The sequence below is a fragment of the Carassius carassius genome, chromosome 1 (assembly GCF_963082965.1).
Source record: "Carassius carassius chromosome 1, fCarCar2.1, whole genome shotgun sequence".
NCBI lineage: Eukaryota > Metazoa > Chordata > Actinopteri > Cypriniformes > Cyprinidae > Carassius > Carassius carassius.
This window is the reverse complement of record NC_081755.1, coordinates 2,892,737-2,919,043: the sequence shown is the minus strand read 5'-3', so window position 1 is coordinate 2,919,043 and position 26,307 is coordinate 2,892,737. Positions and strand designations below refer to the sequence as shown.

General features: G+C 39.0%; 1 long non-coding RNA gene across 1 annotated transcript; it reads left to right on the top strand.

The window, feature by feature from the left end:
* Positions 1 to 9,695: 9,695 nt before the first annotated feature.
* LOC132139801 (uncharacterized) lies at positions 9,696 to 14,673 on the top strand. Its single transcript, XR_009433669.1, has 3 exons — positions 9,696 to 9,965; positions 10,046 to 10,138; positions 14,416 to 14,673. It is a non-coding gene; the product is annotated as an uncharacterized LOC132139801 (long non-coding RNA).
* Positions 14,674 to 26,307: the final 11,634 nt, after the last annotated feature.

Sequence of the window (26,307 nt, the reverse complement as noted above, 5' to 3'; positions counted from 1 at the left end):
ATTCCTACTTCCATGTTTCAAAATAACGTATGCCAGCAGTCTGCTTGTTATTCTTGGAAGCTGTGACACAGATTCTCTTATCAAAGCTTGCCTTGCACTGACATTTAGTCCTGTTGATGTTGGCACATCTGGGTTTGGGTTCAAGCATAGCTTGGGTTTGAGCGCTGTGCTCTAAGTTTTGCCCTAAATACCTCAAATTCTAATATTTCACATGACTTTTTGTTTGTATTCTGTTTTATTTCCATGATTGTTAACATTAAACCAATCATCCTAACACATTATAATGCTTAAAACAACTTTAGAAACAATTACAGACAAATAATTTAGCATTCATGCAGTAACCAGCAATAAACGTGCATCATCAGTAGGGACCATTTTACCTCTTGACACTTGGTCAGTGGAAGGTGTCATTCCTGATGCCAACACAAGTAATGCAAACCCATGTGTTGTTAGTTGAGGGTGCATGAAGAGTTTGATGACTTTGATGCAGAGTTCTTAACACTTTCCCCACCATTCGTGTAATTTTTCAGCTATCCAAGTTTTCACTGTTATACAGTAAGAGGCACTGTAACACATCTCTGAAATATTATAGAATCTCCAGATTTAAGAACAAGTGAAGAAGCAGCAGAAACAAGCAAAAGAAACATTGCTTACACAACGTTAGTGCACCTTAAAAGGAGTGAAAGAGTTAATCAGACATATTATAGAACAAAGACATGTTAGGAAGATTAACATGCAATGGCAGATAATCAAACACACAAAACATAATACAGACAAGAGAACACACAAGTATAAACATCCCCAAGTAAAAATATTCTGACAAATATTGTATAGAGTGCCACAAGGCTCTGTCTTAGGCCCACTGTTGATATTCATGCTAGAAAATTTTAATCAATATATTGTTTTCTGTAAGTGAGTAAACAAGATGGTTTTCACATAATTTAGAAAGAAAAATTCTAGGCTACAAGCTCCAGTTCTCAAAAGTCCCGGGAACCAATGTTAAGTATGTGTTTTATGGCCTTATTCAAGTGATTTAACATTTTTAGTTTTTCACTAACCACGCATAATATTTTTTTTCTCAAAATACAATCATGTACATACATGCTGCTCACATATTATTACAGCCCAGTTTGTGCTGTTTAGAGTGAGATTAGACTTTACCCATTTAGATATTTATAAGAAACTGAAAAAAGCACAAATGTCAGGGCATGACAAAACTTCTCCAGGCCCCAAAAAAACCCTTAGACTCCAGAGGGTTCTCTTCTAAATGCTTATTCATTTCTTTATTCTATTTCATTATTCTTATTTGTATTAATTTTTTTTTTACAACCAATATGCATTAAAAACACTTATTGTGTGCATAGATGATTGCATTGTGGTACCATAAGGCATCCACCCTGCTGTCATTTTCAGCACTCTGTTTTCCCCATGTACTGAATGTGTCTACTGTGAATACATAAGAATTATAAAATGTTGACATCTTATAGGTTGGCAAGTATTTAAATCAGCATGGTGGTGGCATGTTCCAGCCAAACTCAAAGCAAGTCAGCCACCACAGGAAATATTTTGGTTCTTTCTCCTAGACCTTTCCGATAGTAAAAAAGTTTTAAGTATTGGTGGTCACTGGGTAAGTAAGAGTCTGTCAGATGTTGAAATTAAGACTTGTGTAAGTCTGATTAAAAGTGGTTTAGAGGTCTGCCCAGAGCTGTCTATTCCACACACTTGGTTGTAAATCTCAGGTAGGGAGATGTCATGGTGGCATTCATCTCTGACTGTACCACACACCTTTCAATACCTAATCCTGTCGGAGAGAGTCACACTCACTTTTTCCAGTCACTTCAAATTTACCGGTGTAAGGGATGAAGCATGATTTAGATATTTACAGTGCCTACTCGAAGTAAACCACATTGAGATTAATTACATTACTTCATTAACTACCTGGTAACATGACACAATTTAATCAAGCTATAAGATGACAAATCCTATACTGGATATGCAACAAAACACTGAATAAGGAGGTCTCGGTGGACTCCCTCAGCCCGTTGGGCAGTGAAGGAACAATGGCACTCAGTGTGGTGAAGTGCTTATTTACCAGACCACACCACCAAGAGCAGCCCTGTGTGGTCCGACAGAAGAGATATGAATGTACAGTTCTTGATGGACAAAGTGCATCTAATGGACTTCTGGAGTCATCATCTACTCAGCCTGCTACAGTACAGTTTTCAGATGAGTCAGTTTTCTCTACTTCTATACTTCACTTGTACTCCTCAGAGGAGTCTGAATTAATTCTTCAGAACAGAATTGAAAGGCTTTATCAATGTATACACCTGTTTTTCTTTTTCAAAAGGTTGCAGGTTTGACCACTACCAATGGATGAACCATTCTCTAAAGAGTTGCTCAGGAAACCTTAAGGCCTAGATTGCATTAAATATCCTCTCACTTTGGAAAGTAAGTCTGACGGTCCAACAACCTTGGGAATGCCTGATCCCATGTCCACACTGGAACCACAGGGCAAGATTATTTCATTTCATCGTCCTGCATAGATCCTGTTGTCAGATGTGCCTCTTAGCAAGCTTAAAATAACAAAGAATCTCTGATGCAAGAATGCAGGAATAATTGGTAGTCGAGATAGTTAGTCACGCTTCAACTCCAAGAAAGCTCAACTGGAAAATGATTCATTGAGAGGAAAGCAGAACAATTAGGTCTTGTTTCAGTGTATCTATTATTTAAACAGTGTATGTTTTTCACTTCATTTGCTCCAAGGGACCTTTTATTCATTAGTGTTTTGCTCTGGACTGGTGTCCATTATACTATAGCAGCAAATGAATTCATTGCTTGACCCTGGAGGCTGAACAGAGGGTTTCGTCCCGCACCCTGGAGATTAATTTAGCTTAACATATTCTGACAGGAAAAGCCTACTAGTAGCCAGTGCGGCTTTTACAGGGGTCACAAGTATTCTCAACTGAACACACCCAATCTTTCAGTGGCCCACGCACAGTAATCCTGTCAACACATAAGTTACAACAAGTTCCGCCTCTACGCCCATAAATTGGTTCAGTTTCATTTTTAAATCAATTACAGGAGTAGATCATTTGTGCAAAAGAGCTTGAAAACATCAAATTAATTGTTTTATCCAGCTAGTGGTGGGCGATAACACAGTTAATGAATATTTTTATTCTATGAACACTATGAGTGATACATAGTAGTAAAAAAAAATTACTAAAACAAATGGACAAAACTCAATATTTACACCTTAGATCACATATCAATAAGATGACTGGTGGCAGTTACAATAGTGCATATCGTTCATGATGGACTGACATAAAAGACGCAAAAGGGTGACTGTTTAGCTTGGCCACAAGTCTCACCACGGCCAATCAGACAACGAGGCATGGGTATATAGAGCTGGCATTCATGCACACCGTTTCCTTATTCCTCAACCCTGTGCTGGACTGCGGCCCAGAACCTGTTTGGAGCAAAACCAGCTGCGTGTTCACTGCATGCAAACTAACCATTTAGGTTGGCAAAGAGTTAAATCCTTCTGACTGGAAATTCAGCACAGACGACATGTACGTGATTGAGAAGAATGGCTGCTCCAAGCTCATGCTGTCCATCCCAAAACTGGACACATTTCATGGATAAAGGTCATAGTGGAAAACAGATTAATTGTTCTCCACACAGAACAAGTACAGTCAGCCTGGGGCAATAACTGATCCGTTTGCACACATGGACATTTGCAGATGTGGCCTCTTCGTGATATCCTGCCATTGCTTCACTGTATTAAAATGCCCCCATTTTTAATTGATTAAAGTGTTGTTATACATGACTTACAGCCAATAGCACATTATTGCTTTTATAAAATAGTATTACATAATGCAAATATTAAAAACCACTCAGTTTATGAAGTAACATTGGAGCAGACCTGTCCCTGGCATGTCATTATGACAACATTAGGTACCAGTATAGAAATCCTTGAATGAAATAATGCATTAAACAAACCTGAATTCACTGCATCCACAACCTAATTCTGTTTCTGCTAATCAAAGAGAGCAGTAATTGCGTCTTCAGCAGCACAAACACGTGAGTAAACATTACAACTTGCGTCATTTCTTGAGAACAATATTCGTGTTGAGCCTGAGGCACAGAATAAAAAATAAATATTTATTTAAAATAAACAAACTACAGGCCATTATAGTGGCTGCTTGAATTTCTTGCAATAATTAGGCCATTGGCAGAGACGGTTATAATAGGAAAAAACTAGGTGTTAAGAGGCCTTCAGGCTCCGAGGGGTGACCTGCGGAGGTGGTGGTTCGCTGGAGCTGATAAACAAGTAAACGGCAAACATGACCCCAGACTCGTTGCTTTTAAGAGGGATTTACACCAGCAGATTTCCAGGGCCACCACCAGCACTGACAGTTTAATGTGTTTGAAATGCTGACTGCTTTAGAAACAGCCTTTGGGAAAGACTGCTGCTTATTATTGTTTGCATGCACTGATTCTGTAATCAGCTCGTAGCATTGTGCGAACCGTTATTTTTAATAGCGTGTTAATGTCAGGCCGTCAGACCTGAGGTGTGTGAGTTCAGCCCAGTGCTGAGAAAGCCTGTGTGTAGCACATTAGTGACTGGAAAACACTGACATCACCAGCACCAGCGCTAGCTGCCGTAACACAGACACCTCTGGAGTGACAGGGTTTCTTCCTCTCCGTGTGGCCACACAGCACAGGACAAAGTGTCATTTCATCTGGACTCCACACGGCAGCAAAGAGCACTTTGGGTGTGCGTGTCTGGAAATCAGGCTACGAGGTGGCAACAGAACACCACCTCCCTCTTTCACAGGTCAAAACTGAGGGATTTATGCCTTTGACATTTAACTCATTTATTGTGGACATATCCTCTAGGCATCAGATTACTCTTCGCTAATTTCGTTTAAAAGTCCAAAATAAGACATGAACTACGGAGCCTCTATTGTAGGCTAAATCGTGTGCACGATTTACTAATTCATTCCCTCAATGTACTAAAACATGCACACGATTACTATTGCGTTCTCTCGATTTACTATTTCGTTCACTCGATTTATAAATTGTGCGCACGATTTACTAATACAATTTACGTTCCCTCGGTTTGCTAAATCATGCGCACAATTTAGCATATCGAGGGAACGCAATAGTAATCGTTTGCATGTTATAGAACATTGAGGGAACGAATTAGAAAATCATGCGCACAATTTATTTATTTTTTCTTGCATGTGCGAGACTCCGTAATGAAATGATTCTGTCAATTTAATAAAGAGACTGCCTAATAAAGATAAATCTGTGCTTTTGACCTTTGACTAACACTGCGTGAACGTGGAAGTGTTGTGCAGTACTATTTAGTTTGTGTTTGGTGACTGGATTTCTAAACCCTCCTTCAGGCTCTCAATCTGTGTTTGGGTTCTAGCAGAGCTTCCCATCATTCCCGTCTCCTCACATCTCCCAGCCTGACGTGAGGCCTGGTGCTGCCCTGACAATATTAATTACAGACTAATTAGAGCAAAGAAAACAGAGGTTCATATTCTTATTTTGACTGAAAAGGTACGCTTATTAATCTGGGAGAGGGGCAAGCGTAAGCTGCGAGTAATGAAATAGCACAGATCCTCACAGTCCACGCTGCTGTTCTTGAGGAAGCCCTCGGTGACAGGAGACACATTCCTCCACTTGAGTTTGTGTGTTTTGGAGCCTGTCGGGTCTCAGCCATTGTTAGAGCGTGACCAGGCCACCGGAGTAGGACTTAATTATACAAACATCAACCACATGACGTGATTGACATGCAGAATTCTCCTAAACGCCTGATTCAAAGGTGCGGACTGGTAATTTGTTATGACAGGACTCACTCCAGGCTGTATCAACGTGGTGGCTACTTCTTATTTTATTTCCATGTAGGTCAAATATCTGCCCGAAAGGAAGCAAAATCCTGCTCGGTTTGGTTTCACACTCCAGAATTATGCAAATAAAGAAACCAAGCTTGGTGAGAAGTGATTGGGCCTTTTCACGTAATTGTATTCTCATAATGTATCTGGAATATTATTTCTAGAGGTTTCATTCCAGATGGAACCCAAAAAGGCAATAGCTGTTTCCATTAGCATTCATTTTGCGCAAATTAAAAGAGCAAATTGCAAATACGCCTAATCGAAGCATGTCAATTTCACAAAAACCCACATACAGTATATTTCGCAAAAAAAGTTTGTACGCGCACATGAGGTGGTTTTTCAGGCAATTCGAAAAATGAATATTTGGAATGGAAAGTTGTTGTTTTTTACAGATCACGTGGCATATGTTAGAAATAATATGATCATTCTTTAAAAAAAATAAACATTTGAATTATTGAATTTCAAATATAAGCATCTGTTTCAAGTAACCTCAGCAATCTTCCTTGAGGCATTGGATTTCTGTATGTTGTCTTTGGAGAATCTGTGGTTGGTGGCATAAAATTCAGGATATTTCCCCACTTCATTTATAATTTTTTTGTAGTCCATTTTGTTACGCTACTTTATGTGAAGAGACAACTGAAGTGTGTTGTGACCTGGTATTTCCAGTAGGTGGCAGCACAAAAGAAAATGTAATCACCAAGGGCTAAAATGTATATATATATATATATATGTGTGTGTCAGAATCTATGAAAATGGCACAAAGGACTATGTTTATTTTATTTCAAATATGCTTACATTTTATTCAAGCTGTAAAACTTGAATGTATGGCTAAATGTAACTTGAAGCACAATTTGAGACACAATGTAATTTAATGGAAATCTATGTGTGTAGCACTTTGTGGCGTGTCATAGCGAGGCACCATGGACAGATGCCATCAGTTTGTGTACACTTGATGCACTGGCGGCACTGTGTTTTCCGTCCAGTGTACAACACCCGTAAGTCCACGGTCTCTCGTCTGTTTAACTCTGGTGAGTGTTCTGGAATTTTGTTTTTCCTGATGAAGAGAGTTAAAGAATGTTCAGCTTTGGACGGCTGACTAAAAAGTGACAGTGATGAGTGTTGCATTTTACCCAGTCACAGTGAAGGAGTGGCGGGACTAATACCACATCAACCAACCGTCATTGCTTGTCCTATGACTGAACAACAAAGTAGAATAATTTAAAATTGCTTGTCACCAAGTATTCATGTCTTCACCAGATGGTATTCCTGGGCTAGCACAATAGGAATGTTTTTCATTACACTAGGAGCTACAGCAGTTCTGGAAAATTCCGTATCGTAGCAAAAACAGGATGCCTCCCTCTCTGCTGCAAATCGGTATTGTCAGGATGTTGTTTCACCTGTTGCTACAAATATACCCGTGCTACATACAGTATGACTGCTTTTGTGCTCCAGGGTCACATGTGACAGAATGTTTTGGTTGTGTACTAGCACAGTTGCATGTGCCAGCCCAGCAGCTACCATTGCTAATGAATGGGAAGGCTAATGGATAGCTTTCTCCAGGTACACTCTTAAAAAAATAAAAAAAAAGTGCTGTCATAGAAGAACCCCTTTGTCTAAATGGTTCCGTAAGGGAATCTGTATCATCTGAAGAACTTTTCTGTTTCATAAGAGTTTCTTTGTGGCGCAAGAAGGTTCTTCAGATTATAAAAGGTTAAGAAAGAGATGGTTCTTTAAAGAACCTTTGACTGAATGGTTATTTATGGAACCAAAAATGGTTCTTCTATGGCATTGCTGTGAAACATGGCGTCACGCAACAGAGTGTAGAGACGACTACACCACCCTAGGGCTTACACCCAGGGAAATACCACGCACCCTCAGGTGCTATTCAAGGGAACAGGTTCGGACAGAAGGGACAAACCCCACAGAAAATCAGTGCATACAAATCCAGATGCAAGTGACAAAACAAAAAGAAACTAAAGCAAAAGAAACAAATACACTTCCCTTTTGTTAAGCTTGAGTATCACAGCTCATCAACACATCCACCTGTAGATATAAATGCACAGAACACTCAGGGGAGCAGCAGTCCGGTACTGTGATGGCCCACTGTTAGCTGCATACAGAGGACAATGAAACTGTGGGATCAGATGGTATTCTTCAAAAGAGCCATTGATGAAGCCAGCGTGAGAAACCGCCGTAGATACTTGCTTATGAAACAACAGCTAGTGCTCAGGCTACACCTAAAATACAAATAAAAACACAAATATCCTCTTTAAACAATCTCCCCCCTTTAAAAGAAAGGAAACCCACAAGAAAAGGTATTGCTTACCTCATTCTTAGACCACAGTAAGCTTTACACTACCTGTGCTCATCACTTCGGACACGCACACAAACAATGGGAAAGCAACAGGACATAAACCCCTGGACCTTTACAGTCCACAAGACCAGAACATTGAGCAGAATAACCCTGCCCCACTTAGACTTGCTTCTTATAAAGCCATTAGGCTGCCACTAGAACACAACTCAATGATTCAGCCAGCAGGTGTAATCAATGACAAGGCATCACTCACTCAATGCCAGCGGGCACGTCTTCCCATTAGGAATATGCAAAAGTTAAAATGGAAACTGATTCCAAGGAATCCACAAATCATGATAAAATTCATCTGGCGCCCGTTCTTCGTACGTCGCTAACTCAGTTAGCTGGATTTGAATGTTGACGATTTGGCGTGATCTTGGATCATTTGGTTCTTCGAAGCTCATCCCGGAGCTGCTGTCATAGCAACAGGTCCGTAAGCTTAAACCTGCTCGGGAGCAGCTTATTTCATGTAAACAGGATTAGATCGCTTCTTTTCAACCAGAACTGATACTCAAAATATGTCTGTTACCACCGCTACTTTATTACAAGAGTATCGTAATGATCCAGGGACAATAATTTAAAATAATAATCATTAAAAAAATTATTTAAAAATAGTATAAAAATGCTGTGTAGTCCATAACAGCCTACTATAGACACAGCCAGTTTTACTCACTGAAATATTTATTTGTCATAAAATTATTACTTCATAATTGTATTAGAGTCTTACACACATGCTATAAAGATAATAGAGTCGTGCATTATTTTGAGTGATGACTGCTATTATAAGAGTGGCTTGATGGAGCGCAGGAGATGCAGATAACATGATATTGACCCTTAAGAAACTTTCATTAATGCTGTCACGTAACAAATCTGTCCAAATATAAAATGAAATGTAAAATGTAAAGACTGTACAACTATTATAAATTGCGAATATAAATAATTGGGAATCATGAAAAAAATTCTAAAAAAATAAAAACATGCATCTATTATCTGTTTCATGTATCTATTATAACATTTACGTAGTTTTGTTTGCTTTGCTGTTTCCTTATAAAAGTCCAGAAATTTGTCAAGTTTTTCGTCAGGTGTCGTTTTAAATTATATGACGTCATTACATTGCCGTCTTGCCACCAGCCAATCGCTGCACTGCTGATCATGGTTTCGAGTATCGATACATATCCCCTTTTAAGCCAACACATGAACGCGCAATTATCTCAGATAACTCAATCCAGCGATACCAATCATACACAACAGGTGTGTTTGAAGAACCCAATTAGCCGGATCATGATTAGCACGATGATATCCTCTTGGATGTGTCATTTGATCTCGGATGTAATAAGCGACGTACGAAGAACGGGCCCCTGGTCACATAAGTACCTTTATTTTTAAGAGATTTCACTGGGAAAACCAATCTGGCACAAGAGCTCAAAGCATCTCAGGAGCCCCTTTTCCCCTCTGAATAAGATAAAGAGCCCAAGGGTGGAAGTGCTTGGTCTAACAGAAACAGACTAACTCCAGGGTGCTGAAAACAGTCTGAAGTTTACCAGGAGTGCAGGCGCTGTTATCTAGCAACAGACCACAGTGAAACGGTACAGGAAATCTCTGATTGCTGACTTCTAGTACATGCACTGATGGAATGACGGCTTCAAAAGGCACTATGAAAGAAAACCAGCGCTGTCTGTCTCTTCTTCATCTCAGGAGGCCGGAAGGTACGTGGGTGTCCATTGACTGGACAAAATGTCTCGATTTTCTTGTCGTTCTTTATTTTTATCTCTCTTTATCTTTTCAGATTTGGATACTCTGACTGAATGAGTGTCATTGTGGCTGGATGCAGTCCTTTGAGATGCTAATGTCTCTGCAGACAGATGCCACCAATTACCAGGTAAACAAATGTAAGGATTTAAACAAGAAACCTATATATTTTAGAGACACAGTCTTTAATATTTGGTTTCCTAGTATCTATGACTCGTAAAACCATAGTAAACCAAGGTACATATTTACAGTATAGGCCACAACAGAACCAACATAATATTATGATTATGATATATTATTGGGATCATGTAAAAAGTCAGAAACACCCATTATTACACTTTTACACAAAATATGTCTAATAGTAATTCACTACTGAAAGTGACTTTGAAAATGCAGATTTTACGTAAATTCAAGTTAAATGTCTTTACAGAGGTCCTACTTGCCAGAATCAATGCAGCCTTTAACATGACATGAATAGTATTAATTACATCCTGCAATCCTTGTATTTGTTGCTTGCCGTACATGATCCGGGAACTTCTTTCAACACAAAGCTCAGCAGACCTCTGTGATTGTTCTTGCAAGCTGAGCTGTCTTCTGGGAACCCAGCTTGTGTGTAGATAGATCCAGGCTTCACTGAAGTATCAACATTTTACATTAGCCTGTCCAGTGAAGCTGACTCAGATCTTTTATGAAGCAGTTTTTAGGCATTTAGGGCGTTTGAAATAGTATAGGTCATGTGCAGTGAAATTACACCTTAAAAGCTCCCTGGGTATGATTCCTTTTCACTCACAACTCAAGAAATCCCTGGTAATCAGCCTCATGTGTGGCTAACCTCACTTTATAGGGGCCCGTGATGACAGGCCTCAGCCACTTTCTGGAAACAGTGGGCTCAGTCTTATGAAATAGAGAGCTTTCAAAAACTCAGAATGATGAGAAAACTAATGAGAGCTCCATAATGGACATGAAAGATCACTGGGTCAGCGTTGATCTTACTTGCATGATATTCAATATTTATTGGTGCATGAGAACTGAACTTCTTTTTGGGGTCTCTAACTTACATTCCAGCGTTGTTACCAGTCCTGCTGAAGCTGGTTTTACTGTCTGTTCCATATGTTTGTAAAACATTCACCAACGAACCTTATCTTGGCCAGGAGCCCACACAAATCCACATGACCCCAGGAGAGCTATGAGACATACCAGCCCAACTGCCATTCCTCTAAAGAGCCACAGGAACTCATCTTCCCCGGTGACCTGCCTCTCAGGCGCGACACAGAGGTCAAAACAAAGACCCTGCAGCGTTATCCAAACATGCCGAAAGCGATGTGCAGTTACGGCTGTCATTTCATCAGCCTCGTTATTCTTCCCTCATTCCTAAAAACATAAGGAGTGCAGCTCTTTCATGTTTGTTGGATTAAAGGACAAGACACAACCTCCACAGACAATCAGGTTCCTCAAGAGGGAGATCAGTAAAGCGTGAGATGCTGCAAAACACATCTGGACTCCAATCCCTGTGGGATGGATGTAGGATGGAACGGGTCTAGACGAAGATGAGGGTGGAGATGAGGAAACAGGGCCTCCAGGAACATGATACAGCATCCCACTCAGGAAAAGATCCAGAGCTGGGCTAGATAACCCAGTGGATGTGGCCTAGCTTGTTTTATTAAGGCATCATGTTTAATTCATGAAGCCTCGCTTTAAGAGAACACATGTGGCAAAGGCGCCGTCATATTCCCGAGATCCGCTTTCACAGAATGCAAAGTCCCAAATGAGGACACCTCTTGGTGACCTAAGGGAAATCTAATTCGAAATGCTATTGAGCTCGCAGGACGATGGGTTTGGATTATGTCGATGCCACATTTAATGCCAAGCTTGGGAGGCCAGGAGTTGTGTGTGAATGTAACTTTAGGAAGTCTTTGTTGACTCACTGACAGACTAATATCATTATCACAGATCAGAGTGTTTTATTTGTTTGTATAGCTCCCACTCCACATTGCAGCGTCCTCTAGACATCTCCATGAGCATTTCCCATTCACATCTGGCTTCTCTCTCTCTTTTGGACTTGGACACTCACTTCCTCCCAGTGGTCACATGGTTGCATTTTGATGCTCATGCCTACTTCTGCCTTCGTTTAAAATCACATTCAGTTATTTTGTGTTTCCTTCAATGGTCAGAAGGTGCATCAGCTGTCGCATAATTTCATCCCAGCCCTTTCTGGACATGCCACCTCAGCAGGGAGTCGCCTCTGACACCCTGAGGCCACCTGAAAGTAGAGGAAGTCTCCAAATAAGGATCTGGCCTCAAGGCTTGGTTTCCAGACAGGCAACTGCCATGCGGCCTGTGTGTGGTTTTGATATCCGTTCTGTTGCTCTACAGGAAGCAGAGGTCAACAGCAGGAGGAATCATCTGTTGATCATCTGGGATGCAGAATTGCTGGGCCCCTGTTTTGCCCCAACGTTAAAACATTTCTGCAACAGCACACAAATGCCAAGAGACCAAAGAGGATGTTTTCCATCAGCTGGCTCCCAAATATTGTAAGATGCATGGCGGTAGACACCATTAGGATGTGATTTGAGACCATGGAAGTAACAGTGATCCATGTCCATGGAGACCGCTCAAAGGATATTCATTATTGGAGAGGAAGAGGGGTGCCTGCTAGGATCCCATCAGCAGAGGTATCAACATATCTGCAGTAACGTGTCTGGAGTAATGTACCAAATTCAAACGAGTGAAGATTTTCTTCAAGACAAGCCGCTGTCTAGAATTAAAAGAGAAATGCTACAAGTCTACATATATCTCACCCAAATGTGGTTTTATTTTTTCCTCACATGCGAGAGAGATTAGGGGTGGCACGGGAGATAAGTGGGTTGCACTGTTTCCTCACAAAAGGAGGCCTTTCTGTTTGGAGTGTGCATGTGTTTGGGTTTCCTCTGGGTGCTCTGGTTTCCCCACTATCTAAAAAGACTGAATTGGAGACACTACGTTTTCTGTAGGTGTGATTGTACATGTAAATGTGTGTGAGCCCTGTGATTGACAGGTGGCTCTAGATGGCCCCAGCAATCCCGTGACCTTACAGAGGATGAGCGGTTTGGGGAATGGATAGACGGATGGATGTGATGCAGAGTTGGGTAGATTACTTACAAATTGCAGTCCATTACTGATTCCAAATTACATGACAAAAATTGTAGTTCGTGTTAGTGTAGATCAGTGTTTTGGGACCGTAAACATGACAGAAAGCCCTTGAGATCTTCCTCCAGCTCCCAGGAAGTCTCCGAAAACTCCTTTTTTTTTAAACTGCCCATGTCTCAAGACATTCCCTATCACATCCCTCCTCCCACGCCAGCTCTCTGACTCCACCGTCCTAGACCTCTGAATCACTGCCAAAGCAAACACTTGTCCATGGGCTGCCAGGAGAGTCATACAGTTGATACCCAACCATGTTATAAAAACTGTACTGTAGTGTATATATATCTCCCTTGCTAATTGTACACACGTTAGTTCTAACTAGCAAGATGAAAAGGAAGAAAGCACTTTATGAGATTTTCAATTTTTTTGCAAAACGTTAAACATCACTTTTTATTAAATTTGTTTAGAAATTAGACTTAATTACCTTTCAAAGGACTGCACGAAAGCAATGCAAAATTCCAACAAAATGTAAAATGGTGCTAAAAGTATGGAAGCCCATTTCCAACACTGAATTAAGTTTAAAAAAAGTAATTGCAACTTTTTATCTCGCAAATCTGACTTTTTTCAGAATTGTTAGATGTAAACTTACAATTTTGACTTTTTTTCAAGGCTATATCTCGCAACCGTGAACGTTTAAATTTCTCGCAATTCTGATTTTTTTTCTTGCAATTGCAATTTTACAATAGCTCTTGAAATTCTGCATTTATTTAATTTTTTTAAATTCTTAGATTTTTTATATTTATATCTCACAATTCTGACTTTTTCCTCAGAATTGTAAGATGTAAACTTACAATTTTGACTTTTTTTCGAGTTGATGAGTTCATGAATGTTTTCTGTTTTTTTTTTCTTTTTTTTCTCGCAATTCTGAATTTTTTTTTAAACAAATGATAGCTCAAATGTTATAATGATGATAATAATAGTGAAAATACTGTAACTGCAACATATTAACTGATAAATGCTCTGACCTAAGAATGGTTTGCATTTCCACTCGCCAACTATTCCAGTAAGGTCATTTAGAGACAGAGGTCGGAGTCTACGGTCATTTAAGGTCACATGTAATGCTGTACAGAGAGCTAAACAATTTAGTATAACATCAGTTGTTCAATTAATACATCAAGATTTTCTCAGATGCATTTGAGCATATTTGAGCTAAAAGTGTGATGGTCCAGTGTGCAATGAGAGTTTATTACTGTAAACATGGTGATTCTGTTTCTGTGGCGTTAGATTTGCTGTGGACTGACTGCACCTGCCCTCAGCGCTGCATGCTGTTTTCTGTCACTCACCTCGTAACGCTGACAGCGCTGCGCTATGGGCTGCTAATTGCTCCGTGCTCTGTTCACGCTAATTGTCTATAACTCAATGGCTTGTTGTCATTAATTCCTTGTAAAATGTGTCATAAATGCGGAAGCTTAGGAACAAATGTTATGAGTGTTTGTTTGCCATTTGTAATTCATGGCTTCTGTCTTTCAATAAGGCTTCTGTTAGGGGTTTTGTTTAACCTGCTACCTGTTTGCTGTCCACTGCTTTACATAAAATGCTTACTATAAAGTATTATGAGGATATTTCATGGCATGACCTCAAAAATATTTTTTGATTTAATTTGAAGAGGTTACTTCAAGAAATAATTTATGCCCACCTCAGTCCCAAAGTATCATATACTCTCGTATGGCCGATTATTAAATAAAACTTGTCTCTTCACAATCCGCTGCAAGCTTGTGTTCGTCTGCGTTCGTTTTTGAATGCCATGTCAACATCTCCGTTTCATCACAACTTTACTTTAAAGAGATTTCATGAGAATGTATTGTTCAGGCTAAACATTTTTCTGATTAAATGAGTAAAAACCAAAAAGTATTGCAATGATATAGTGCAAGCTGACGCATTTGGAATCTTCACTCCATCACTGAATGAGAAACTGCTTCTCTTACAGTATTTCATCCTAATGTTTCTCGGTAATGTTCTTCACTTACAAGCAAAAACAAAAAAAAAATGGAAATAATGTCAGCTCTGAAACAGAAGTGCACATTTTATAGCTACAGCGGGATTGTATGATCTGTAAATGTACAGCTCTATGAAGGGAGCTCTGGCAGTGCAGGAGATCTCATGCAGTTAGTTTGACTCCATACAAACAGCGATGACGTACGGCCCATGTCAGCCAGGTCAGAGCTGTGGGTGTTTAGAATGAGCAAAATAATGTGTGCTAATTAACAACAGCCACACTAAACAGATGTCTGATCTCACTAACTGAACGCAAATGTCTGGAATCGCTGTGATTTAATTAGTCAGGTTTATGCTTGCTCAATGAATACTGAGGCTATTGCTCATATTCTGGGTTATTGACTATCCCTAGTGTACTTCAGAGTTAATTCGCTGCTTATTAATAGCCAGTGAGGTAGTTTAGGTATTATAAAATATGGGCATGCTACATAACAGGCATGCTAATAAGCAACTATTTAATAATGAGAGTTGCTCCCTAAAAGTGTTACCAAAAATTATTTCTTGAAACAACTGAACTAAAAATGTCAGCTATGTTTCAAGGGAACTTGTAATAAAATAGCTGAGAAGCAGTAATCTGAGTTTATGAGAGGGGATTGTACACAGCAGTAATTCCTGATACGGGATACGCACAGGGAAAAACTCAACCGCTCTAATGAAAGTCACCATGGTCAGCAAACAATAATGAGTAACTGTAATCTTACACTTCAATCACCCTAAATGCATTCATTTCAGATAACGCTCTTTCTCAAATGCTTCACCTATCAAACTGGCTTGCTGAAATACATTGACTTTATTAGCACACAGCACACCTCTCAAAGCGATATGTGGTCGGCCACACACCATTAATGTGCTTCACGGGCAATTTTATTAAAGAAAACGCAAACAGAGAAGCAGCCACTTTATGGTGGATAATGGAAAACATTGCGGCTGCTAAATTTGAAGGAACTCGGTGTGTTTGGTATCGCTCCATCTGAACTGGCCCTGCTCGAGGTTTGAACTACATACGACTTCAATCTAACATTGCAATTTCACCCTGACTGATTAGACGTAGCAAATTAAATATCTAATAGCTGTGATTAAAAACCACAGTCCGTGTTGTAAAAATGCACTGATGTGGTTTTACAATGACTTTAAATGCACCTCAGCAGGTAAAGAGCATGGCGTCACTGATAATGCGCTACACTTGGCTTTCTGAGCGAATGCCTTTGTTAATTGAGTTTGTATCGCTCACTAACTTAGCAAATCCACAATCAATTCTGTATAAAACAGCAGGTTCATCTAGGACAGCGCGCTCCTTTATCATCTCCATAATGACTTTTAGTCATTCTCCTTGTAAGCCAGATGCAATATAAGGGCTGCGTTTTCCTCATTGCAAGTCAATTGCGAGGAACAGTGTGAAAACCCAGTGAAAACATGTGGTTTGAGCTGACGTCCAGCGCAGTATGTTTCTGGAATGGCTTCCAGCTGTGTGCGAGCCACTAATGGCACCTCAGCTCCTCTCCACTGCTGCTTTAAAAGCAGCCAAGCTTCTTCCACCTTTGAGAAAACCAGCACTTTTATACTCCACTACTGTTGAGAACTCTCAAAATGTTTATAAAAGACTCAAAGCAAAAGCCTGTTGGGTGGGTAATACTGCCTAATGAAGCACTGAAGCACCAATAGAGTAAAGAGGATGAACATAACACTTCAAAATTGTGTTATCATTACATCCTCGAAATTCTATCATTCTGCTAGACCTAGTCCCTTACACATGGATATCTCAATGGGAGCTGTGATTTCAGTTCAGTTCAAATTTATTTATATCACACATTTAAAAACAACCAAAGGTTGGCCAAAGTGCTTAACAATGTCCAGAAAAACTCGCACACAAACCAGACAAATCTAGGGAAAACATCACAATGTCTCAGCTCGAAATAAAAGCCAAGTAATACAGGTGTGTCTTAAAGGTACAGGTTGTAGAACCTGCCACTAGAGGGCGCACTACCAAAACAATAACAATCACGTGGTTTGATGAAGCTAAGAAGGAGCGTGGGATGATGGGATTTATTGTCTTCTACCAAATAGCTGACGGCCATCAATCAGACGGCAAGATAAATCATGGATTTAACGTGAGTTCAACGATTTGCGTGAGTAGATTAGATACAAAGTCAATGCAAAGACGCGATCAGACTATGGATCAGACGCATCGTCTTGCGGGTCTAGAGACGCAATGCCCCGCGTTTGGCGTGTATGCCCCATAATACTAATCTTGTTGATCGTTATAATAGCATACGTTTTCTGTAAAGATACGGATCAAAACAACTCACCTGTCGAGTAAAACACAGATCTCTTTCTAGTTGAAGTGTGTCGTGAAGCTACTTCTGCATTTGTCCACGACACTGTTGTCACGTGGTTTCTTTTAAAATAAAAAAAACAAAAAAAACAATAAAATCTTGAACTCAATCCTTAAGTGGACAGGAAGCCAGTGTAGTGTAGCTAAGACTGGGGTAATGTGCTCATACTTTTTAGTCCCAGTTAAAAGCTGATGTGCTGCATTGTGGACTAACCGTAAGCGTTGAAGAGATGACTGATCCAAACCAACATATAAAGAGTCACAGTAGTCTAGTCTAGATGTTATAAAAGCATGAATAACACTTTCAAACTCCTTACGCAGCAGGTAGGGCTTGACTTTAGCCAACAGTCTCAACTGAAAGAAACTGGCTTTTACAACAGAACTAATGTGTTTTTAAAATTTAAATGCACTGTGAAAAACCACACTGAGATTCTTGGTAAATGGAAGAATATACAAACTTAAATTACCAAGTGCATCTACACAAGCACTTAAATCCCCAGGACGACCAAACACAACAATCTCACTCTTGTTTTCATTAAGACAAAGAAAGTTCTGATCCAGCCATATTTTTAAATTTCTCAGACGATTAAGTCATGATAGAAATCAAGCTTTGTCATTTGTTTTGAAAGGCAAATAAATTTGTACATCATCCGTATAACAGTGGAAGGAAATATTGTGTTTTCAAAATAATATAACCCAGGGGCTGCATAAACAGCGAAAACAACATACTGTAGGGCCTAATACTGACCCTTGGGGGACGCCACAAAAAAAGAGGGGGAGCAGATGAAGAAAATTCACCAAGGTGAACAGACAAACTTCTATCAAATATGACTGAAACCTATTTAAGGGATATGCCTTTAATGCTGGCACACTGTTCTAGTCTAGATAAAAGAACTAGTCTAAATCAAAGACTGCAGTTAAATCCAGAAGGACTAAAACAGCAGAGTCCACAGCTAAAAGAGTACGGTGACAGGGCTTAAAATCAATCATCTTGCATGAACAGAACTATCCAGTTTATAAACTGTACATTTATAACTTCACATTAACCCAAAACCAGGTTCAGAAGAAGGAAGCCTTTGTTTGCTGCTCTTCAGTATCACTTTTTCGTTAATAACATTGCATCATTACACTGTCAAGACGATTGCATACAGTTTCTTATTCATAAAGTAAATATACTTTTGCCATTGTCTATTACTTTTGCTATTCTTCCTAGTTTTGTCCTTTTGCATATTGTTTTATATTTACTGTCTTGTAATTTCTTGTATATTATTTATATTTATTGACTTTGTAATTTATTGTTCTACCCTGTCTTTCGCGTGAGGAGATGGATTTCATTGTATCTAGTACATATGATAATTAAGATCTTGAATCTTGAACCTCAAACTTATTGATAATAATTGTCAAAATGAACAAGCAATAATAATATATATATATTTTTTTACAAATGCATGTCTGAAACTAGAGACACGACTCTCTTTACTCTCAGTTTCTTGAGAAGTACAGTCTGAAGGTGAAGTGCAGATGTGTGTCTCAGAAAGGTGCATTGACTAAAGCGAAGTTACTTTAATAACAGATGTTTTTAGTTCAGTTTGCTGAACAGATTTATCCATCACAGAAACACCGTGATCTCTGGCTCTTGATAACCCTTGACTCTATTCTGACATAGCATGACTCAGTCTAGATGAGCTCCTCCGGCTGTATTCGCTCTCAGCAGCGGAGCTAGAGCGCTCTCATCAGGCCTTCAGCTGTATTACACACACGGCTTTGATTCGATTAGAGTTCACTGAATGTTCTCAGGCTGATCCACTTCTATTAGAACGAAACACAATCTCAGCGTTAGTCCTTAGTAACAGCAGCCTGACATTAAAGAACAATTAAATCAATAAAATAAGCATACTTTAAGTTATTTTAAAATAACTAAAAATATATTTTATTGTTAACTAGTTTATGTGAGAAAATATTTTCCGAATATACTTTATGCGATAGTATACTAATATTATTGTAGCAGTTGTATACTGTTCATGAATTTACTGTTCAAACATTGAATAATATGAATATTTCATGCGAGATGTAAATGCTATTGGCTTAAGGATATTTTTACTGAACATGAACTAAGTACTCTATGTTGTTCACTTAAAGAAAACTTAGAAGTATTCTTGCAGTATAAAAACGAATTATAAACTAAAAGTATAAGTAAAAAGAACTATACAAACAAGTACACTAAAAATGCATTGATATTTCTATACTTACTACATAAACATACTTGCATACGTTTACTTTGCTTGAAAAAGTTATTTCTTAAACCTGAGCATTTAAGTTTCTAAAATTGTATGTAAAACACAAACTGGAGAACTGGATGTTGGAGCCAATATGTGTGAGAAAAAATGTTTAATAAGCTACTCTATTAAAACAGTGAAAACGACAACAAGCCAAGTTTACGTACAATACTTCATTGTACTTTTCTATAGAATATTCTGCATTCTTGTCAGTATGATTCACCTTGACGTAGTCACCACTGATAAGATACTCCTAAATATGTCGAAACTTTGATTTTCACATTTTCAACAAAAATCGTTGCAAAACAGCTTTACAGAAAATTGCTACACAAATAAACATGAATTGACAATCGAATGTAATCCAACTTTACTTACTAAATATAATGTGGAAAACGTTCATTTTCACGACAAAAATGGTTGCAAAACAGAATGTAATCCAAGTTTACTTAAGTACAATTTTGCAAAGTTTATCTCTGTTAATTCTCTTAATTCTGACTGACGAATGTTTACGAGTGCTGGTTGTCTGCGCAGTGTGTGTGTGTGTGTGTGTGTGTGTGTGTGTCCGGTTATATCTGCCTCTGTTGTGTAGCCTTGACACTGAAGCAGAGAAGTGTTTCTCAGCAGTTCCTCCCCTCCGCTCTGCCTTCATCCATCCCTGTCAGTGTTTCTCAATGTGTGCATGATACAGAACAAGGTTACACACATTGTGTTCAACCACAAAGCTGTTCACACGTTTCTCTCCAGATTCTGGTTGATGTTGACAGATAAAGCATGATTTGGTCACATGATTCACTTGTGATGTTGATTTAGTCAGACTGTGGGTCCAGCTCTGGTTCCTGGATGTTCATCTGAATCCACGAGGAGAGCGATCCATCAGAGTAACACGTATATATATATATAACTTTTTTTGTAGTTAATGCTTCAAAACGTGTGCAGAAACTCTTTGTTGTGTGCAGAGACTTCTCCTTGCACTTGGTTCTCATTTCTCTCTTGTTGACTTTGATTGCTTCTGTTGTAAAAGCGTCTGCTAAATGACCAAATGTAATTAGTGAAGCCTTCTCTCTTCAGGCCGCTGGGTTCAGGAGTGTTATCACCGTGGAGGTTGTGAGTTATCGGAGCAGTTTATCAGCGTGTCCTCCAGACACACACAGCTCTGAGTGAGTGTGTATCACATCCCTTCCGGCAGCACACAGATAACCAGCAGTGCCACAAAACCACTCTCCTTCAGCTGCATCGGAGAACATCAGTTATTAACATGACACAGACTGGAGAGGAAAACTGGTAACTCTCCTTTATTTCTATAGAGCTTTATCCAACACGGATTGTGTCAAGTCAGCTTTACAGTGTCAAACAGAAACATTATGTGTCATTAATGCAAACAAAATTCAATTCTGTGGTAAAACAGACCTTCCCTAAAACTCTCCTCAGGATTCACAAACTCTTCGTAAACATCAGACACTTTAAACATTATTATTATTATCGGATTTAAATTGCTCAACCGTTAAATCATAGACAAAGAGAGTGTTTTGTTCAGAATTCTTAACCATGTCAAGAAAAGTTAACACTGTAATCTGTCCTGGTCCATTTCCCTCAGTCTGGACTACTATATGTTTACATGCAGGACACAAGCTACTGTAGAGAAGAGTATCATATTTTGGTGTATACTGCCCTCTTATGGTGTAAAGGTGTAAATATGAGCACTGTAATTTCAACAAGACCTCTTCTGCTTTAACTACAAACTAAAGTGATTTGGGTTTTACTCGTTTAGTAGATTTACTTACCAAAAGAGACCCAAGGGTTAAAATACATAATGGATAATTAAAAAACATTACCCGCCACTGGAGTTTAATTATGTTGTTTACGAACAAATAAAAATAAATGAAACAAACAAATGATCAAAAAAATAATAATGATAGCCATAAATAAATAAAAGAACAAAAAAAAATATCTTTTCGTTTAAAATGAAAGAGTTTGGTGCTGGGAAGGGGGTTGGGCACGTTACACCTGTTGCACTGTCCCAGGACAGCTCCTGGGTGCAGATTCTATTCGGGGGAAAACAGAGTACAGTAACCTAAAATTGCCACGGGGTGACGTCGGTAATCCTCAAACCTAGAAACAAGCAGAAGGATAAATGGATGCTGATAGTCATCGATAGAAAAATGGCAGGTACTCATTTAAAGAATATAATTAGACTTTCTTCTTCTTTCTCTTTTTGTGGTGAATCAGTTTTTTCCCCATGAAAATGTAATTTCCTGGGTAATGGTAATGATTTTTTAAAAATGAATTACATTGCTGCCCTTTGTGTGCATATGCTAATGTCCTGATACCCATAATTGGAGCTTAACAAACAATTAGTGCTCGAAAAAAACAACATTTGATTCACAATTAATAAAATCAGTTTGGAATTGTATATAAACATGTCCAATAAAGTAAGAAAATACTTGTTTTTACCCTTGACTGGAGCATAAAGAAAGAAAGAAAGAAAGAAAAACTGAATTGTGTGATCTAATACACAAACATGGGTTGAATGAATTAATTGCCCGTGTTACTGTCAGATGGAATGACATTCTGTAATATCTTTCAGGATTACCGTAAAAACCATCCCGGTGGCATAGAAAATTTCTTCTCCTTCGGCCACACCTTGCCTTTGCTGACAGGGGCTTCTTGCTCAACATCTGTGTTATCACCGCAGACATTGCACACCCACATCCAGTGTTTAACACCGAGACGGCAAAAAGAGCGAACGCTGCACAAGTGATTAACTAGATTCTTGAAGTGTTCGCACTGCACCTCTAGTCGTTATCACCCGAAGACATGAAACGCCCCACAGTCTTTGCAGGGGCCCCCGGCAGTGGTGGGTGAGGACCTTCTTAAGGTGCTCCTAGCAGACAAAAGGAATGACAGAATAAGTACGCAAGCACTCAAAGACCAGACACTATTTGGGTCCAGGACCAAGCAGCAGTTTTGCAAAGAGCTGTCAGAAAGAAAAGCCTTCAACCATCCTTTGACTTTCGGGAGGACGGTTGAGTTGGCACAATCTGTGGGGCACGATGTCTACCATTGTTTGTTCGAGGGTTTGCAGGAGTACAAATGCTCCCCGTGCGTAACATGCTGGGATGAGAAACGCCATCAAAAGCCCACTTTTGTGATGGATTTATACAGTGTATGCTGCTTCAAATCTCAGCACCCATTCACTGCCATTACAAAGCACTTTTGTGATGTATTTATACAGTGTATGCTGCTTTGAAATCTCAGCACCCATTCACTGCCATTATAAAGCACTTTTGTGATGGATTTATACAGTGTATGTTGCTTCAAATCTCAGCACCTGTTCACTGCCATTATAAAGCACTTTTGTGATGGATTTATACAGTGTATGCTGCTTTGAAATCTCAGCACCTGTTCACTGCAATTAAAAAGCACTTTTGTGTTGGATTTATACAGTGTATGCTGCTTCAAATCTCAGCACCCATTCACTGCCATTAAAAAGCACTTTTGTGTTGGATTTATACAGTGTATGCTGCTTCAAATCTCAGCACCCATTCACTGCCATTACAAAGCACTTTTGTGATGGATTTATACAGTGTATGCTGCTTTGAAATCTCAGCACCTGTTCACTGCCATTATAAAGCACTTTTGTGATGGATTTATACAGTGTATGCTGCTTCAAATCTCAGCACCCATTCACTGCCATTATAAAGCACTTTATGATGGATTTATGCACTGTATGCTGCTTTGAAATCTCAGCACCCATTCACTGCCATTATAAAGCACATTTATGATGGATTAATACAGTGTATGCTGCTTTGAAATCTCAGCACCTGTTCACAGCCATTCTAAAGCACTTTTGTGATGGATTTATTCACTGTATGCTGTTTCGAAATCTCTGCACCCGTTCACTGCCATTATAAATCACTTTTATTATGGATTTATATACTGTATGTTGCTTCAAATCTCAGCACCCATTCACTGCCATTATAAAGCACTTTTATGATGGATTTATACAGTGTATGTTGCTTCAAATCTCAGCACCCATTCACTGCCATTATAAAGCACTTTTGTGATGGATTTATACAGTGTATGTTGCTTCAAATCTCAGCACCTGTTCACTGCCATTATAAAGCACTTTTGTGATGGATTTATACAGTGTATGCTGCTTTGAAATCTCAGCACCTGTTCACTGCAATTAAAAAGCACTTTTGTGTTGGATTTATACAGTGTATGCTGCTTCAAATCTCAGCACCCATTCACTGCCATTAAAAAGCACTTTTGTGTTGGATTTATACAGTGTATGCTGCTTCAAATCTCAGCACCCATTCACTGCCATTACAAAGCACTTTTGTGATGGATTTATACAGTGTATGCTGCTTTGAAATCTCAGCACCTGTTCACTGCCATTATAAAGCACTTTTGTGATGGATTTATACAGTGTATGCTGCTTCAAATCTCAGCACCCATTCACTGCCATTATAAAGCACTTTATGATGGATTTATGCACTGTATGCTGCTTTGAAATCTCAGCACCCATTCACTGCCATTATAAAGCACATTTATGATGGATTAATACAGTGTATGCTGCTTTGAAATCTCAGCACCTGTTCACAGCCATTCTAAAGCACTTTTGTGATGGATTTATTCACTGTATGCTGTTTCGAAATCTCTGCACCCGTTCACTGCCATTATAAATCACTTTTATTATGGATTTATATACTGTATGTTGCTTCAAATCTCAGCACCCATTCACTGCCATTATAAAGCACTTTTATGATGGATTTATACAGTGTATGTTGCTTCAAATCTCAGCACCTGTTCACTGCCATTATAAAGCACTTTTGTGATGGATTTATACAGTGTATGCTGCTTTGAAATCTCAGCACCTGTTCACTGCCATTCTAAAGCACTTTTGTGATGGATTTATTCACTGTATGCTGTTTCGAAATCTCTGCACCCGTTCACTGCCATTATAAAGCACTTTTATGATGGATTTATATACTGTATGTTGCTTCAAATCTCAGCACCTGTTCACTGCCATTATAAAGCACTTTTATGATGGATTTATGCACTGTATGCTGCTTTGAAATCTCAGCACCCATGCACTGCCATTATAAAGCACATTTATGATGGATTTATAAAGTGTATGTTGCTTCAAACCTCAGCATCCATTCACTGCCATTATAAAGCACTTTTGTGTTGGATTTATACAGTGTATGCTGCCTTGAAATCACAGCACCTGTTCACTGCCATTATAAAGCACTTTTATAATGGATTTATACAGTGTATTATACAGTGTATGCTGCTTTGAAATCTCAGCACCTGTTCACTGCCATTATAAAGCACTTTTGTGATGGATTTATACAGTGTATGCTGCTTCAAATCTCAGCACCCATTCACTGCCATTATAAAGCACTTTATGATGGATTTATGCACTGTATGCTGCTTTGAAATCTCAGCACCCATTCACTGCCATTATAAAGCACATTTATGATGGATTAATACAGTGTATGCTGCTTTGAAATCTCAGCACCTGTTCACAGCCATTCTAAAGCACTTTTGTGATGGATTTATTCACTGTATGCTGTTTCGAAATCTCTGCACCCGTTCACTGCCATTATAAATCACTTTTATTATGGATTTATATACTGTATGTTGCTTCAAATCTCAGCACCCATTCACTGCCATTATAAAGCACTTTTATGATGGATTTATACAGTGTATGTTGCTTCAAATCTCAGCACCCATTCACTGCCATTACAAAGCACTTTTGTGATGTATTTAATACAGTGTATGCTGCTTCAAATCTCAGCACCTGTTCACTGCCATTATAAAGCACTTTTGTGATGGATTTATACAGTGTATGTTGCTTCAAATCTCAGCACCTGTTCACTGCCATTATAAAGCACTTTTGTGATGGATTTATACAGTGTATGCTGCTTCAAATCTCAGCACCCATTCACTGCCATTACAAAGCACTTTTGTGATGTATTTATACAGTGTATGCTGCTTTGAAATCTCAGCACCTGTTCACTGCCATTATAAAGCCCTTTTGTGATGGATTTATACAGTGTATGCTGCTTTGAAATCTCAGCACCTGTTCACTGCCATTATAAAGCCCTTTTGTGATGGATTTATACAGTGTATGCTGCTTTGAAATCTCAGCACCCATTCACTGCCATTAAAATGCACTTTTGTGCTGGATTTATACAGTGTATGCTGCTTCAAATCTCAGCACCCATTCACTGCCATTATAAAGCACTTTTGTGTTGGATTTATACAGTGTATGCTGCTTCAAATCTCATCACCCATTCACTGCCATTATAAAGCGCTTTTATGGTGGATTTATGCACTGTATGCTGCTTCAAATCTCAGCACCCATTCACTGCCATTATAAAGCGCTTTTATGATGGATTTATACAGTGTATGCTGCTTCAAATCTCAGCACCCATTCACTGCCATTATAAAGCACTTTTGTGATGGATTTATACAGTGTATGTTGCTTCAAATCTCAGCACCTGT